Genomic DNA, 19,323 nt, shown 5'->3' on the forward strand with positions numbered 1-19,323 from the left:
GGGCTTTGACTGCAGCAAATATTTGTTTTAATTCACTCATTTTTATATAATATCGTTTAAAGCTCACAATCATAATTACTTTTACCATTTGAAAGTTACTTCAGTTGAGTTTTCAAGAAGTCCCACTGGTCTCAGGGTACCGATTACAGTGACTGAACAGTTAAGTATTGGTGAGTGAAAGTCATGCATGCCATTAGATGTTATAGATGCATTCAAGCTTAAACCAATTGAATTCTTCCATCGCTGGTTCCCTGGAATGCTAGTCCTCCAAAATGTCAAAATTTGGATGTAACCCAGGAGCTAGAGAAGAATGTAAGCTTTTATGTATTGAAAAATATTTAGCCTTGCTAGTGGGAAGGAATAAGTAAAAGACTTGTGTGTTTATGAACTTAATTTAACTCTTTAAGGAGAGATAAAGCTTTGGGTTTAACATAAGTATAAAGTTAATATACAAAAGTGTATGCATGAATATAATCCTCTAATCTCATGTGAATTTAAAAGTTCTCCATGATTGTTACTGTTACTGCTGTAATGATAACTCGCACAAGCTAACCAAACATAAGTATATATTTATGTATGAACAATTCCAGAATTGATTTTAAAGAGGCACTTTGGCTGGGCGAGTTCATAGAATAAACAAAATATCGCACCAGGTACAGTGAATTCCGGACATTCTTTAACTTGCTTGAAAGGCCGTCTTAACTTGCTGTAGCCTGGAGTACTTGGAAGCTACGGAACTCTAGCACTTGAGAAAGCTTTGCTGTGAATCTTATTGCTCAGATTCTCAACTTTAAAATTTGATAACACAGAATATGGATAAACTTTGCAGGTCAGTGATGCTGGCATAGCTGTTGCTGTGATTGCAAGTTCAAGAATTTTAGATTGATGCTATGGAGCAGTATTTATATAATGTCACAATGTGGTTTTCTTTAGTTGTTAAAGCCAAGTCTAACTCTACAGGTCTTATTTAAGTGTTGCGTTTGTGTTGAAATAATCTGTTCTTAATTATAGTGTTAAGAACTAATTATGGTGTATGATGTGTTGGTCTTCGGTTTCCATGTCATTTGACTTTACTGAAGGTTCACTTTTTATAAAAAGTATATTTTCTTCCCAGCAAAAGTGGATAAAGTTGTCAGAGATTCTTTTTTAGAGTGAGGTGCAATTGGAGAGACAGCTGGCAGCTCCTACCACGCTTGACTTGAGCATCGGACACTCCCTGCTTGTTACAACATGATAATTGAACAGTTTATTTAGTTAAGAGTAGATACATTAAAACTTCGCTAACCAGCTTGCAACAATTGAAGTGTTGCAACTTACTAGGTCAAGGACCAAGAGTTGGAAAGTGATGTTCGGCTGCATAATTTTTTTTTGAGCCATAGAAACGTAGGCTGAAAAGAGACATAGAAAATAGGAGCAGGAATATAGGCCATTTTGCTCTTCGAACCTGCTCTACTATTTAATATGGTCAAGGCTGATCATCAAACTCAGTACCCTTTTCCTACTTTCGTCCGATACCCTTTGATCCCTTTAGCCCGAGGAACTATACCCGCTCCTCGAAAGCATTCAATATTTTGGCCTCAACCACTTTGTGGCAAAGTATTCCACATTCTCTCAACTCTCTGGTTGAAGATATTTCTCCTCATCTCAGATCTAAATGGCCTGCCTTGGTCTGTGACTTCTGGCCTGCCAGGTCATCAGGAATATCCTATCTAATCCTGTTGGAATTTATAAGTTTTTGTGAGATCTCCCCTCACTCTTCTAAACCCTTGTGAATATAGTCCTAATTGATCCAATCTTTCTTCTTAAGTTAGTGCTGTTGTCCCAGGAATCAGTCTGGTGAATAATCTCCAAAGTTGTTCATTCTTGTAATTCAATGAATTAAAGAAGTGCAGAAAACTATTCAACCTGTACCTGATTTTTTAAAAAAAATGTAGCAGTTTAGAAATCTTGCTAAATATTATTGTACCTGATGGGTGGCACCAATGACACAAGGTCACCAATTCTATCTGGTCTTATTATTTATCACAAAAGGATATGCCGATGATAAACAACCATTTCATCCACCTTGGCCTGTCCATTCAGAATAATTACAAACTTGCATTGAAGTATAGTTAGTAAGTTTGTAGATGACACCAAAATTGGAGGTGTAGTGGACAGTGAAGAAGGTTACCTCAGATTACAACAGGATCTTGATCTGATGGGCCAATGGGTTGAGAAGTGGCAGATGGAATTTAATCCAGATAAATGTGAGGTGCTGCATTTTGGGAAAGCAAATTTAGCAGGACTTATACACTTAATGGTAAGGTTCTAGCGAGTGCTGCTGAACAAAGAGTGGAGTGCAGGTTCATAGGTCCTTGAAAGTAGAGTTGCAGGTAGATGGAATAGTGAAGGTGTTCAGTATACTTTCCTTTATTGGTCAGAGTATTGAGTACAGGAGTTGGGAGATCACGGTGCTGCTGTATAGGACATTGGTTGGGCCACTTTTGGAATATTGTGTGCAATTCTGGTCTCTTTCCTATCGGAAAGATGTTGTGAAACTTGAAGTGGTTCAGAAAACAATTATAAGGATGTTGCCAGGGTTGGAGGATTTGAGCTATAGGGAGAGGTTGAATAGGCTAGGGTTGTTTTCCCTGGAGCGTCGGAGGCTGAGGGTGACCTTATAGAGGTTTATAAAATCATGAGTGGCATGGATAGGATAAATAGCAAAGGTCTTTTCCCTGGGGTGGGGAGTTCAGAACTAGAGGGCATGGGTTTAGGGTGAGAGGGGAAAGATATAAAAGAGACATAAGAGGCAACTGTTTCACTCAGAGGGTGGTACGTGTATGGAATGAGCTGCCAGAGGATGTGGTAGAGGCTGTTACAATTGCAACTTTTAAGAGGCATTTGGATGGGTATATGAATAGGAAGGGTTTGGAGGGATATGGGGCGGGTGCTGGCAGGTGGGGCTAGATTGGGTTGGCATGGACAAGTTGGACGGAACGGTCTGTTTCCGTGCTGTACGTATGTGACTTTATGACTGTATTCCCATTGTGCCATGCATTTTTATACTTTCGCATCCATATCTTGAAAACAATGATCATTCTTTGTGTGAAGTTATTTCTAATGTTGATCCAAAATTGACTTAGTAGTGGATTTTACCTATTCCTCCTTCGAATATTATGGCATAGGTTGAGTTTTTCCTTGTCAAATTTGATGAGATAGGAAGCATCGATCAATTTTAATGTTAGAGACAAGTATTGATCTGCTGTGATCTGCTAATGGCTGTTTTTTGCTCTTCTATCTATTCAATTAACCACAGTCATTGCTCTCTCATTTCCTAAATGGAATTGGAAACAGTCAACTTTACTACAGTTTCTGAATGCTCAAACTATCATACACTACTAGTTTTAAATGGGTTTGTAGAGCTCCGTTTGATTAATGCAAGGTGAAGTGGTGATCAACTGGGGATGATTTGCTCTTAGAGAACTTAGTGTTTTGCACAGTATCTGCAATTGCCATTGAATAAGTAATTCAGGCATTAGCTTTTCTATAAATACATTTAGTTTTGATTATTAATGAAAAATGATACTTTTTGTTGAAGCGTTAAATCTTCAACTTTTCTCATTGGAGCAGTTCACAATACCAATTTAAGGGGAAAACCAGCAAATATACAGTATGAGAGTGCTGATTGGTTGACAGTTTGCTTATGGTAAACATGATGTCATGAAGAATGCAGTCGTTAAAGATGTTTGCCAATTAATTGCCAGGCTTTGTTTAAATTTTAAATAGGCAGATTGGCTCTGATTGATCAAAGCATTGATCAAAGAAGGGAACAGCTATCTCCTATTTCATTGAGTTAAAACAGGCAATGTTTTTCTTCTGGGATTCTAAGCCTTCTCTACCAATTTATTTATTTATATCCATCCAGAGAAAGTGTTCAGTTAGCATTGGGTTTAAATTTATAAATCATAATACATGGCACAAGATTTATAGTCTGTACTTCAGGATAGAAGGATGGTAACTCATGGCTTTCCCATTCTGCATTCATGAGTTAGTTAGGCTGTGCTGCTCTTCTAGGAGGGAATGAGTTGCTTTATTGATCTTGTATATCCGCCTACTATGAGGGATGAATGTAGGAATGCGGAGGAGGGATATCTATATTTCTTTCTAAACTTGCCGTGAAAGTTCAGAAAAGTCTCAGTTAATTTAACTGATGTTAATGGTAATTATATGCTTCAATTTAGTGTCCTATATTTTGAAAGGTTGGCTTTGATGTTGTTGATTGTTGCTTTAGATGATTGTATAAATTGTGGATATTTAATATCACTAATTGTAAGTTTGGGTTTCTGTATGTTTGAAATTGATAATTAACTTGTAAGTATTTATGTAGCCATGGTGATTTCTTTTAAAACAATTTTAAGGCCTGCTTTAGAGTGAATGGGTTTTCTGTACCACTAATGGATTTTTTTTTGTTTATCTTACGAGCCAGCAAGGTAAATAATGGAGCCTCAAGTTCTGTTAGAATCTCCTGGAACATGTTTTGAAGCATAAGGAGAGCGCCAGTAGCTTGGGGACGGAGGCGTTCGGTTTCTATTTTACTTTTGAGACTTAGGCAGTGAAGTCCTTGGAATAGGATGCTGTATATACTGTGTCCCAAGAAAGGAAGATTATCTAATGAGCTAGGTAACCTTGAGTGAAGAGTTAGTCCCAGACTAGAAATGTTGGGATAAAATCCTGAAGAGATCTGTACATTAAAGTCACAAGTGATTTAAATCTACTGAGGTGTTAGATCCAGGGACTCTAATGTGAGCATTGCATGATTGCTGGGGTTTTTTTGGGTCTAATTTGGGTGCTATACAAAAGCTGTTTTGTTTCTTTACAATTTATGAAGGAGTGTTTTAGGATTAATGGGGTTATACTTGTCCTCTCACTGTGTTTAAACATCTTTGAATTTGGAATACAAGTAGATGATATGACTTTTACCTTCATTTTGTTTGATAATAAACTTTTGTTTTATGATTAAAGCAAAATCTTCAGTATCGCACTCTGATGTTTCAGTGAGAGACCACTTTGTTAAAACCAAAACAAATTAAGTTTCTATTAAGTCGGGTTTCAGTCTGACTTGTTCAGTAATAGCATCAGTTAGGATCATAACAAATGGAGGTTCTTGGTGGGATTTTTGAATTCACTAGATTTGAATGGGCTCTGCATCTTTCTTGTTAAAATAATGGTTGCAAGGTGGTTTTGGGGGATAATGCATTTGTGAAATTTATTACATAAATTTTAACGATGGGTTTGGACGTTGTTAAGCGTTGTCTGGAAGTGTAAGATATAACAGTGGATTGTTTAAAATCTTGATTCAAGTTTAATTGGGAGTGATTTAACAGAAATAAAAGCAGGTTTTCAAGTAATTTTAAAACATTTAGATTTGAAAGAAAGGAAATCTGAAATGGTAACATCACAATTGGTATTAAGTAAAATAGAGTTGATGTGAAAATACTCGAATTGGACAAAGAGGGAAAAGGAGATAAGAAATCTTGAAATGGAGAGAGAGAGAAATGCTAAGGGAGATGAAAATAAAATTTGAACTACAGAGAGTAGTTCAAATGTGGGTTGGCCAAAGAAGATCTTATAATAAAGAAGGAAGAGAGGTAGTTGTTTTAGAGAATGGTTAATACCAACACTTAATACTTAAATTTAATGAGAATGGAGTTAAAAGCTATTTAACCTCATTTAAGAAGATAGCTGGACAGATGGAGTAGCCAAAAGAGGGTTTGGCTTTCATGTTAGATTATTTCAACAAGTATACTGTGCATGCCAAATTGTCAGAAGAACAATCTGTGGTATATGTCAAAGAGGACGTACTCAATACTAATGTGCTTGTGCCAGAGACTTATCAGTTGAAATTTCGAACTACAAGGAAGGAACCCCACAAGACAATTGTAGAATTGGCAATGGTGAAAAGAAATGCAGTGCGATCAGTGGTTCAGAGCACTCGAGCTTAGAGAAACATTTTGAGAATGTTCAGGGAATTATGATGGGAGAATTCAGAAATAGCATTCCTGCAAATTTAAAACTTAGTTAAATGAGCACCAAGTAATCAAGTTCAGAAAAGCTGCAGCTGATTTTCATGCTCCTCGGATGCTGCCTGACCTGCTGTGCTTTTCCAGCACCACTCTGATCTAGTCAAGACCTTGTCAGTACTCCTATAGACAATTAGAAGTGGATAAATAGTCTTATGGGAATCCACAAAGAAATTGAAGGAGTAAATTATTTGCGAAAATAAGTAGTTTTAGCTTTCAAGAACTGGCAGCAGGGCATTGACGTAGCAAAGGCTGGAATGGAAAAGGTTTGTGAAGAAACTAACATGATTTCATTGTAATAAGATTGGACATGCCAAAACCACTTGTTGGAAATTAAGTGTGAGACCAGTCATAGTAATGGGCAAATATAAAGAGTGTTCAGATATTTAGAGAGACTGGAGTAATTCAGCCACTGATGTTAGCTCATGATGCTGTTTTTTTTCCAGAAAGGTTGATGAAGGAGAAAATATTAATTGGAAGGATTCGTGGAGGTTATTAACCAGTATCATACAGAGTTGTATTAATCAGTGATTTGGTAAAGGGAGAATCAGTCTCGAAATAAATTCTAATAGTGGGAATTGATTTCATTTTGGGAAGTAATCAGGCAGGTCAAAAATATAGCTTCACCAAGAGAGGCAGAACAACTAGTAGAGATAAAATAAACTGAAATTTTACAAAATGAACTTCCTGGATTGTTTCATGGATGTGATGTGAACGGATCTCAGGCCCATAAAGTGGACAGTGAGAAAAGGAATCTATGAAACAGGGACACGATTTGAAAATTCAGTCACAACATGCTACTTTGAAAATGTAACTAAAGAAGATGCAAGCAAAGCAAGTGAGATTGGTGTGTTGAGCCCATCTTTAATAGAAATGCAGCAAACATTTGGAATCGCAAGTGTCAAATGAAACATCTACTCATAAACTGAATCAAAAACAATATTACTTATTTGTTATTCCTTGAAAAGCAGTCTTGATAAAACAATGTAGACCACCTCAAGTACCAGTTCCTGAGGAATAAACAGTGACTCATTAGTGACAGTTACATGTGGATCACAAAAGAGGAAAATGGGCTAAGGTATTAAAGGACTTTTATTGGCCTGAATTACATTAGGATGTCGTCAGATTTTGCCAGATGGGCTATCGTGTCAGGTTGTGAGAAAACTCTGAACCTCAATTATACCTGCACTTTTTGAAGAATCGGGAATAGGAACCAATATCTTTTAATTATCTTTTAATTATTTTGAATGTTTTAAAAAGATTTCCTGAAGCAGTGCCTTTAGGAAAAACTATTACAAAAATGGTGCTTGAAAATTTAGTTCAATATTTACAAAATATGGTTTACCAAAAGAAAGGCAATCAGATCAAGGATCAAAGAAATTATGGCTAGAATTATGGCTAGAATTTATTGTCAAGAATGTCCTATTGATTGTGATAAGGGGATAACGTTGTTATTATTTGCCATTGGGGTGCTTCTAAAGAGTCCACTGTATTTAGTCCTTTTGAACTAGTGTATGGACATAGGGTAAGAGGACTAATTTTTAAAAGAAGTTGATGGACCATAGTTCAGAACTAATGCTTCCAATCTATGCCTCAGACTTCAGAGAAAAATTGCATTTGGCTAAAAGTAATCTCAAAGAAGCTCAACAAACAAAACTTAGCAAATAAGAAAAGGCTAATATTTGAAATTTTGCTGTAGGAGTCAAGGTCTTGGTGTTGTTGCCTTTCTCTGGAGAACTATTAAGAGCAAAGTTCAGTGGACCTTTACAAGTTAATAAATTCAGTGACGTGGGTTATGTCATAAATATTCTGACAGAAGAAAGATTCAGTGAGCAGGGCATGTTAACATCTTGGAAAGATATGATAGGGATGATAATCGGAAGAAAAATGTACTGATGGTACTGAAAAATGTTCAGAATGAAATAGAAAGATGAGAGGGATGGATGAATGAATCCGAAATGGAAATTGAAAAGTGAGCATTATCACAATTAGACTGGAAAACATGGAGGTACTTGAGCAATTATATTTTCATGTCTTAGAGAAAACTATCAAGGTGACTTATAGATGCTAATAGAGTTATAAATCTATTTATAGATTGAGAAAAACAGATTTTGACTATTCATGGTGTTAATATAGAAGATGCATGATTTACAAAACAACACACTTAAATGAGGGAGGTTTATATTGGACAATGGCATGACTGAATCAAAAAGTATGGCACTCTGGAGTCCCCACTTTCTCCTAATGTCATTACTGAACTGAGTCACAAGTAGCTGGAGCTAACCTACTATGAAGGTGCCAAAATCAGATGGGCCACAAAGATATTCTGCATTGCTTATCATAAAGTCAATAGTAACAAAATCTGATTCATATCATATACCATGACAGGAGCATTGTATTGAATGAATTGGATGTATGTGGTTTGTCACAGTGATCAACTTGCTTAAAGGGCTGTGTCAAGTTCCTTCAACCAAGAGAGGTAAAGACATCTCTGAAACAGAAAGAAAAATCTCTGCTTTTGCAAGCCTCACAGCACCAGGGTCCCAGGTTCAATTCCAGCCTCAGGCGACTGTGTGGAATTTGCACATTCTCCCTGTGTCTGCGTGGGTTTCCTCCGGGAGCTCCAGTTTCCTCCCACAATCTAAAGATGTGCAGGTCAGGTGAAATGGTAATGCTAAATTGCCCCTAGTGTTAGGTGCATTAGTCAGAGGTAAATGTAGGGGAACGGGTCTGGGTGGGTTACTCTTCGGAGGGTCGGTGTGGACTTGTTGGGCCGAAGGGCCTATTTCCATACTGTAGGGAATCTAATCTAATCTAATAATCTAACACTGGATGGATGCTATCAGGAGAAAGTCATGCTACTTGGAATGAAACATTTCAATACTTAATCAATAGGTAATAAAAGGACTTAGTAATTGTATCGTTAAGGTTGAAGATTTGGTTGTTTATAGCCAAACCTGGGAAGAACATTTACACCATAAAGACTGAACTTAATCAGTTACATAATGGCTGAGTGAATTTGCCAAGGCCAACCTGACTGACTTGTGAAACATGGTCAATTAACACCTATCAAAGCAAGCAATTTTGGATTTTCCCTGTGCCTTTGACAAAAGCATTTTTATTTCATTGGCCTGCTTACTTGTGATGCCCATCACAGTAATACAGCTTGCCAATGCTCACTGTTCTGTTATGTATCTAAAGAGTTGTTGCATTGTCCTGATTGTGGAATGTGTCTGGCACCCACTGAACTCTAACCCAATTAGATTCAACAAGCTGTACTTTGGATGGGAGTTTATGAGGATGTGGAGGGGTGGGAATGAGAAAAAGTAGAAAGTCAATTAATGGCAGAGGTTGATAAAAGGATTGAAAAATATGATATTCGAGACATCTGTAAGAGCAAACTGTAACATTGTCTTTATCAGAATAAAGCATGTATTTGTTAATTTCCTTACCACAGATGTTCACTTGAATCTAAAGAAAGTTACTTCAACAGCTCATCATGGCCTTTGGGGCTAATCAATTACTGGAATTGAAGCTGGGATTTTGCGAGAACCAAAAGATTTTATTGAAAGCTTTGAAAGTTCTCAAACTGTGGGTGTTCCCAGCTTGTGGCTAAATAGTTTGGAGTGACCTTTGTCAAAGGGTCATGCTAAAATATGGCAGAAACTAATTTAAACAAATTAGCTCTTTAAAGAAATCTGAACTGTTTAGACAGATAAGCTAAATATATTCCCCTGAGAGTAATTGGTCAAATAAGCAGTAAATTTTCTTTGTGACATTCAAGTATTATATTTATCAAATTATCTTTAATTTAATTTAAAAATGGTCATTTTTATTATATTAAGTTCCAAATTTTATAATTTACATATTATTTTTATAATTTTTATAGTTGCAGTCAGATTTTTATTTGTTCTTTGTTTTGCGCAGGAACAGACAAAAAGAGTTGAGTTTTGAAAATGCGGAGAATTAAAATAGTCAGAAATAATGGTTTTTAACATAATTCCAGTGAAAATATTCTTTTTGGGGGAGAAACCAATGTTAAATTGAATTTTGAAATGAGTAATCAAAAAGATGAGGGTTTTAAAAGGGGGGAGAGAGGTAACAAGATGGAATGGTTTCCAGAAGGATTTTGGGAAAAAGCGTGAATGGAGTTGAAGAGCCTGGAATTGAGCAGAGTTGGTCAATTTTAACAACCGTGAGTAGGGATATGGATCTGGAAGTAGTGTGGGTTCTTCCTAATAGAAAATGTATGGTGTTTGAATGAGCATGAGGTACAATGAGCATTAAAAGAAAATAAAATGCAAAATACCAAACAGTGGTCTAAGTACTGTCAGAATGTGTTTGTATAAATGCAGTAAACTGCATTACATGAATACAGTATAACAATACAAAAAAGAACATAAGAACTAGGAGTAGACCATCAGACCTTTTGAGCCTGCTCTGCCATTCAATAAGATCATGACTGATCTTTTCGTGGCCTTAGCCGCCCTCTCACCATACCCCCTAATTCTTTTATTTTTTTAAAAAAAATCTATCTTAGCTTTAAAAACATTTACTGAAGTAGCATCAACTACTTCACTGGACAGGAATTCCATAGATTCACAACCCTCTGGGTGAAGAAGTTCCTTCTCAATTCTGTCCTAAATCTGCTCCCCCTAATTTTGAGGCTCTGCCCTTTTGTCCTAGTTTCATCTGCCAGTGGAAATATCCTCTCTACATCTATCTTATCTATTCCCTTGATAATGTTGTTTCTTTAAGATCTCCTCTCATTCTTCTAAATTCCAATGAATATAATCCCAGTCTATTCAGCCTCTCCTCATAAGCCAACCCCCTCAACTCCAGTACATCCTTTCTCAAGTAAGGAGACTAAGACTGCACTCAGCATCCCAGGTGTGGTCTCGTCAGCACCCTATACAGCTGCAACATAACCTCCCTGCTTTTAAACTCACCCTATAGCAATGAAGGGCAAAATTCCATTTGCTTCCTAATTATCCTGCAGCCCAACCTCCTGTGATCCATGCACAAGGACACCCAGGTCCCTCTGCATAGCAGCATGCTGCAACCTTTTACAATTCAAGTAATAGTTCTTTTTACTGTTACTCCTACCAAAATGGATGCCTTCACATTTATTAACATTGTATTCTATCTGCCAGACCTTTGCTCACTCACTCGAAATATCTGTGTTCCTCTGCAAAGTTTCACAGTCCTCTGCACACTTTGCTGTGCCACTCATCTTAGTGTCATCTGCAAACTTTGACACACTACATGTGGTCCCCAACTCCAAATGATCTATACAAGTTGTGAATAATTGCGGTCCCAACACTGATCCCTGAGGCACACCACTAGTTACTGATTGCCAACCAGAATAGCTCTCATTTATCCCCACTCTTTGCTTCCTGTTAGTCAACCAATCTTCTATCCATGGTAATACTTTACCTATAAAGCCATGCAGCAGCCTCTTGTGCAACACCTTGTCGAAGGCCATTTGGTACACCACATCTCCTGGGTCCCCGTTGTCCACCGTGCTCATGATGTCTTCATGCAAAATGAACCCTGCTTGTGCCATGAAATTGTATGTTGGAAATACACAGCTAAGCAACTACAGTCAAAAGACTTAACTGGCTTGAGGAATCAAGCTTATTCGAAAACGTTATTGAAAGTATTCCACCATCTCCATCCTGAAAACAGCATTACCTATAATTTAAATTTTACATAATTCTCTTAAATTACGATGGCTACAGCTCAGGAAGCAATCTGAATTTGCTTCATATTTTTCTGATCGAGTGCTCAATTGATTTAGCCTTCAGATTTGTGTTTTGTTAAATTCTATTTGATAACAATCCTGTGAAGGGCATTGTACCTTGTTACTAAATTGAAGGCACAAATGCCAGCTGCTATTATTGCTGTCTTAAAGTTGTGAGTCTGTCTTCATTTAAGGATTTAGGCTGTTTCATTTTGAATGAGGGACTACTGTACAGTCAGAGGTAGGTTCGCAAAGATAGCAGAACTTGAGAGTGGGAAGTTTTCCAGGTGTTGGAATAACATCCTTCCTTGAACCAGCATCACCGAAAGCTGGTCGTTCATTGTCTGTGGGATTTTGCAATACGTGAATTGTTCACCACATTTACTTTCATAGAAATAATTATTAATTGGATGTGAAGTTATTTCAGTATTTGGAGGCTGTGATACTTTAATTTACTTAATTCATTCTTCAAATATATAAACTTGGACCTTAAGGTGATTCAGATGTATGACATCAGCAATGTTCTCTTTACGAAGCTTGAGTTCCAGACAAGGCAGTTAGCTCGGTTCATCATTCATCTCCATGTCTTAAAGTTGATTGTAAATTTAACATTTGGATTTACAGTCGCCAGAATATTGCTGTAGTATTTTCACTGAGCTGAAAAGTGACTTTTGTAAAGCCGGAATTTATGCATTCCTTTTTGAATTTGTAGGCTCCTGTTACATTCTTCAAATGATACAGAACCAGGTATTAAATGAGACAGGAAGAAATTGAGAAAGTATAGCAATCTCAGTGATGAGTGCAAGAAAATGGGCCAAACAAATTCTGTCTGTCCCAAATGGATTTCTTTGGAATAGCTGAGCTGTCTCAAAATCAGTGAACGTCCCTCCTATTTGGATTATAGAAAGACAAGTCTCAAAAGGTGCAGTATTCATTTCATTTTTTAAAACATATGAAACTGGAATCACAGATTTTATATTGCCTCTTTGCCAGTCTGAAATATATAACAGAATGATTTAAAAGTGACTGGATGGTGTCACCAAAAGGCTGACCTCATTACAACCTTCATCCAAACATGGACAAAAGTGCTGACTCAAGAATGGTGGTGAGAGCAATCTGCTTGACTGATTATGGCATCAAGGAGCCCTAACAACACTGAAGAACATGAAAAGCAAGCAGGGAGCTATTCAGTGGCTGAAGTCATACCTGGTGCAGAGGAAGATGGTTGTGGTTGTTGGAGGTCAGTCATCTCAGTCTGAGGTCAGATATTTTTCTAATCAGCCCGTTAAGACATGCTACATACCTCTAGAGCAGATAGCACTTGAACCTGGCCCTCCTTGCTCAGAGGTAGTGATGCTGCCACAAGAGCTCTAGTTACCCAAGATAGCATCCCAAGCACAACTATCTTCAGCTGCTTCATCGATAACCTTCCCTCCAAAATTAGGGAATGTTAATTAGAATTAGAATTAGAATGTTCTTTGATGATTGTACCATGTTTAAAGCTATTCACAATTCCTTGGTTACTATGCAGTCCATTTCCAGTTGGAGTTGATAAGTGGGAAGTAACATTTGCATCACAAGTGCTAGCATTCAAGGCCATTATTGTTGCTGACTTCCCACTGCCAAAATTATTGAGGTTACGATTGGCCAGAAGCTGAACTAAGTATAAATAGAGTGGCAGGTAGGAGACTGGGATTTCTGAGGCAAATAACTCTGCCTGATTCCCCAAAGTGTGTCCAACATCAACAAGTTGCGAGTCAGGTATGTGAATGAATACTCGCCTGGATTAGTGCAACTCCAACAACATTGAAAAATATTGCCACCATTCCGGACAATGCTGTTCACACTATCAGCCCCCTCAACCACCACCTGAAACATATGTAGTTCAAGTGTTATATATCCAGCACTGCAGCAACTCGCCCAACATTGCTTTAACAGCACCCTTCAAATCCATGACGTCTGCCACTTAGAAGGTAAAGGGGAGCACACACGTGAGAGCGCAACTGGGTGCTGAGCCTGTATTAATATACTTTAGAAGGATGAGAGGCAATCTGAATAAAAAAACACAATCTTCTAGGAGGGTAGGACAGACTAGATATACAGAGTACGTTTTCATTCGTTTGTGCACCTTGAACCGGGGGCATATTTGCAAGATCCAGGTTAGACCATTTAGTACTGAGATGAGGAAAACTTTCTTTACTCAAAGGTGAGGAACTTGTGTGAATTTCTACTTTACAAAACTGTGCAGACTAAGTCACTCAATATATTCAAGAAATAATACTCTAGATTCAAAAGGTATCAGGTGATATGGGGAGAAAGTGAACCTGCCATAGTCATTTGGAATTATAGGAATTGACATTGGAAAGTAAGGGTGTGATTATGACTGATGAAAGGCACAAAATACAATTGAGAATCAACAGGAATACTGAAGGTTAAGGGAAGGTGAAAAAGCAAAGAGGGACAATGAAAAAAGGCAAGCAATTAAAATGAAGGAAAATCTCAAAGTCTTCAAAGGGGGTATAAACAATAAGAGAGTGGTTAGAGGAGGAGGATCAGACCAAACAGAGAATTTACAAATGGGGGCAGGGGCATGGCTGAGGTATTAAATGAATACTTTGCATTTGACTTTATAAAATAAGACAATGCTGCCCTTGCCATGGTAACAGAGGAAGAAACTCTGTAGCTAAAAGGATTCAAAATTAATAATAAAGAAGTCTTAGATTGTTGACACTTAAGTTAAGTAGAGAACAGGACCAGAGGAGATGCATTCATGGATTTTGAAGAAACTGAGGGGAGAAATAAGTCAGTGGCCATTATATTTCGATTTTTCTTGGACCCTGGGGAGGTGACAGATGACTGGAGATTGCCAACATTACTGTCTTGTTCAAAAATAATCCCAACAGCTTTGGAACAATTAATTGAACTTTAGTCGTGGAGAACCTTTTGAGAACAATTATTCAGAATAGAATCAGTAGTCACATTGACAAAGATAGGTTGATCAGGAAGAGTCAGCATGGATTTGCAGTGCAAAGATGTGCAGGTCAGGTGGATGGGCCATGCTAAATAGTCCACAGTGTCAGGTGCATTAGTCAGAGGGAAATGGATCTGGGTGGGTTACTCTTTGGAGGGTGTGTGTGCACATGGGCCAAATGGCCTGTTTCCACACTGTAAGGAATGTAAAAAAAAATTCTACAGGGGATATCATGTTTAGTTAGCTATGTGGAGCTTTTTGAAGAGTAATGGAATGGATTGATGAGGGTTATATTTTGGATGTGATATACCTGAATTTCCCGAATGCATTTGATACACTATCTCACAAGATACTTGAAAAAAGCTATAGGTCCTGGTATAGAAAGAGCAGTAGTAATGTGGATACAAAATTGGCTGATTAGAGAACAGAGCATAATGGATATTTTTTGGGCTGGTGATAGGTTTATAGTGACATTCCTGAGCAGTTGGTATTGACACCTTTGTTTTTCCTGATGTATATTACTAGTCTAGACGAGCAATGGACATTTTCCAAGGTTGCAGGTGACATTAAACTTGGGAATAACACTGAAAGAAAATATAAAATGAGGAGTACAATTATTAAGTGGGTGCAGGAGCAGAGGAGCCCGGGTGTGTGTGTGGACACATCATTGAAGGTGGCAGGACAGGTGGAGAGAGAGAGCAGTAAATGTGGCATTATGTTCTTGACTTTATTATGGGGACATAGAGTACAAGAGCAAGGAGATAATGTTGAACTTGTACAAGACACTTGGCAGACCTTTGCAGAAGCATCATGTAAGAATGAGCACCAATTATAAAAGGTTCAAAAGCATTGGAGAGGCTGCTGAAGCATTTTACTAGAATAATTGCAGGTGTGAGGAATTTAAATTGAAGATAGATTGAAAATGTTGGGACAGTTCTCCCTGGAGAGAAGGTGGTGAGAAGGTGGCTGATTGAGACTTTCAAAATCATGAGTGGAGTGGATAGAGTAAATGGGGAGGAACTATTTCTGCTTGTAAACAAGAACAAGAGGGCGTAGACTTAAAGTGATGTACAAATGAAGATTCAACTCATCATGATTTGTCTGTAATTCCAACTTTACAGGTGGTGATGGAGAACATAGAAACCAGTAAGAGCAGGAGTTGGACATTCTGCCCTTCAATCCTACTCTGCTGTTTGCACACTTATAAATTATTATGGTGCAGGAGGCCATTCGATCTATCTTGGCTTTACCGACTTATTATGTAGTGCCAAACTTCTGCCTTTTCCCTCTATATCTGCAGAAAAAGGTTTTCTGTCGTAGCGAGTTGTTAGAATGTGAGATGCACTGCAGGTGTAGGCAGGTTCAGTTGAGACATTCAAGAGGGCATTGAATAGTTATTTGATGATAATAATGTGCAGATATATAGGGAAAAGGCAGGAGTTTAGCGCAAGATAATAGGACCGTAAAGCCACGATGGCCTTCTGCACCATAATAATTTGAGAGTGTGCAAATAGCTGAATAGGATTGAAGGGCAGAATGTCTTAATTCATGCTCTTACTGGTTTCTATGTTTCTTCATCACCACCTGTAAACTTGGAACTACAGAGAAATCATGATGAGTTGAACCTGCCCATAGATAGTTGCGAAGGCTCCTATGTATCCTGATTTGCCTAGCAATGTGCTGTCAAAAAAAATAAAAACACAATTAATCAGTACATAAGGAAACAAAATGCCTTTATTTTCAATTTGTTCATGCTGTAAAATGGGTGATCCTGTGTCGCAAAAGACATTGAAAATGAGTCAGCATGGCGGAAGCAGTTGGTAATTGTGGATTTTGTCACCATCTTCATGCCTCCTCATTATGAACATGGCATCTAGAATTGGATTCTTATCAATGGCGTTGATAATCCAAGAGATCTTATGAGATCTTATAAGGTCAATTTAACAAGGTGAAAAGTATTCATTACGTGAAGCCAATTATCTATTGTGTAACAGCAGATGGCTTAATCTTTACTATTGACACTGGCTGATTGTAACGGTCACCCAATCAATATGTATTTTGCCTTATCTGGATGCTCGCCCTGTGAAATGACAATATAATTCATTAAGAAACTGCTATTCTAGAGAAGACCAAGAATGCATGTCTCTGTGCACATGGGTGATTGTGCAAGACCTCGCATTTACTCACATTGAATTTCATCAGCCATTTCTTGGACCACTCTCCTAAACTGTCTAAATCTTTCTGCAGCCTCCCCACCTCCTCAGTACTACCTGCCTGTCCGCCTAACTTCGTATCATCAGTGAACTTCACCAGAATGCCCCCAGTCCCTTCATCCAGATCATTAATATATAAAGTGAACAGCTGCGCCCCCAACACTGAACCCTCCAGGGCACCACTTATCACTAGCTGCCATTCTGAAAAAGAATCTTTTATCCTAACTCTCTGCCTTCTGTCAGACAACCAATCCTCAATCCATACCAGTAGCTCACCTCAAACACCATGGGCCCTCACCTTGCTCAGCAGCCTCCCGTGTGGCACCTTATCAAAGGCCTTTTGAAAATCTAGGTAGACCACATCCACTAGGTCACTTCTTCAAAGAACTCCAACAGGTACATACTGAATCTTCCAATATTGTTAAATGGCTCTACATAATGAATGCTTTTCCACTTTGTTAACCCATTACCATTGCCACCAACACCCCATTGTTAACTGCAAGTTCTTATCTGATCTGATCATTGTTAACTGCAAGTTCTTCATGCTCAGCTGAACCTCTTGTTTCACAAAACCCAGAACTTAACTCTGTCCCTACCTGCTTACACCCTATACACATTCTCAGGGGCTGCTCCCACATTCCTGATGAAGGATTTATGCCCGAAACATCGACTGTCCTGCTCCTCGGATGCTACCTAACCTGCTGTGCTTTTCCAGCAACACACTTCTTGACGCTGATCTCCAGCATCTGCTGTCCTCACTTTCTCCATGAAATAGCCCATTCCACTGTGCTCACTTTACAATAGCGATTGCATTTCAATATTTAATCAACTGTAGGATGCCCCAGGAGATGTATGGTTAACACTATTTGTCGTAACTGTCAATCTTTCTTCTTTAATGGGCTTGAATTATTAAAGGAAGAGTAGGAAGGCCATTGCATTAGTCAGGGCTGTTACCATGCTAAAGATTCATCTTTATGATCCCGACATAAGTGAGAGGTGATGCACTTTGGAAAAAAAACAAGACAATGGAATGCTCAGTGACACTGGGACGCAAGGATCTGGGTGTTTGTTCACAGATCCCTGAATGTGGCAGCGTTGGTTAATATGGTAGTTAAGGCATATGGGACACTTGTCATTAACAATCATAGAATTTCTACAGTGTGGAAGTAGGCCATTCGGTCCATCGAGTCCACACCAACCCTTTGAAGAGGATCCCACCCATACCCATACCCATATCCTTTCCCTTTAACCCTGCATTTCCCATGGCTAAGCCACCAAGCGTGCACATTCCTGGACACTATGGGCAATTTAGCATAAAATGCCAATCCACCTAATCCACCGTCTTCAGATGTGAGAAGAAACCAGAGCACCCAGAGGAAACCTGTGCAAACACAGGGAGAATGTACAAATTCCTGAGGCTAGAATCGACCCTGGATCCCTGGCGCTGTGGCTCAGTAGTTAGCTCTGCTGCCTCACAGTGCTAACCACTGAGCCACAGTACCACCAAAATTTATCTTCATGTACATCAGTCGTGGCATAGATTATAAGAGCAGATGTTATGTTGGAGCTGCACAGGACTTCGGTTAAGTCATAGCTAAATTACTTTGTGCAGTTCTGGTTACCACACTATAGGAGTAATGTAATAGCACAGGAGCAGATGTAGAGGGCATTCACCGGGTCTTGTCTAGGCTGGAGCATTTAAGCTTTGAAGAGAGGTTGTTGCCTTTGGAGTAGAGAAGATAGATCTGTTGAGATAGTTCTGATAGGGATATATGAGATTATGAGGGACATGGACAGGGTGAACAAAAAGCACTTGCTTCCCTTAGCTGAAGGTTCGGTTTTACAGTGAAACGCAGGAGGTTGAGAAGTGTTTTGAGCCGTGCAGCAGCTCGGAGGTTCCATGCATGCTGATTGGAGTGTCTACACTTTAATTTATGGTTCTGGAAGCCACTGCCACTTATGGAACTTGGAGGTCTGTGCTACAGGAATAAAAATTAGGAGGTATATGTGCGAGTCAATTGAAAGGATCTTTACATAAAAACAACAAAGATTCAACCTTTTTCTAAGCAATTTGCTTTTCTGAAACTCAATCCCAGATAAATATCACTTGCATCTTAAATGATATGGTGCAAAAAGCGTGAACAGGCTACCCAGTAGGATGACCAGCCATGATATTGAATGATCGAGCAGACTCCAAGGGTAATATAGCCTACTCTGTTTTATAGAAAATAATTATGCAGAACGCAAAAATTGATACCTTGCATGTTTGTGTTTAACACTGAAAGATTTATGCTGAGCTGTACTTGCAATGAATTGAATGAAATTTAACAATTG

The 19,323-nt window shown here is 38.4% G+C and overlaps 1 protein-coding gene across 2 annotated transcripts in view; it reads left to right on the forward strand.

Annotated features, from left to right (window-relative positions):
- The window catches only part of frs2a (fibroblast growth factor receptor substrate 2a), a 120,763-nt gene that overhangs the window by 20,586 nt on the left and 80,854 nt on the right, over window positions 1-19,323 (forward strand). Inside the window, exon 1 of one of the 2 annotated variants that reach the window (XM_087997106.1) lies at window positions 694-829. The exons of the other annotated variant lie outside the window; for it this stretch is intronic. The gene's annotated coding sequence lies outside the window, so the exon portion shown is untranslated. Of the gene's footprint in view, window positions 1-693; window positions 830-19,323 lie in introns of those variants that run through there. 2 annotated transcript variants of the gene reach the window in all.

The sequence above is a fragment of the Chiloscyllium plagiosum genome, unplaced genomic scaffold (genome assembly GCF_037043375.1).
Source record: "Chiloscyllium plagiosum isolate Xiang-an unplaced genomic scaffold, Cpla_swu_hap1 HiC_scaffold_19, whole genome shotgun sequence".
Lineage (NCBI taxonomy): Eukaryota > Metazoa > Chordata > Chondrichthyes > Orectolobiformes > Hemiscylliidae > Chiloscyllium > Chiloscyllium plagiosum.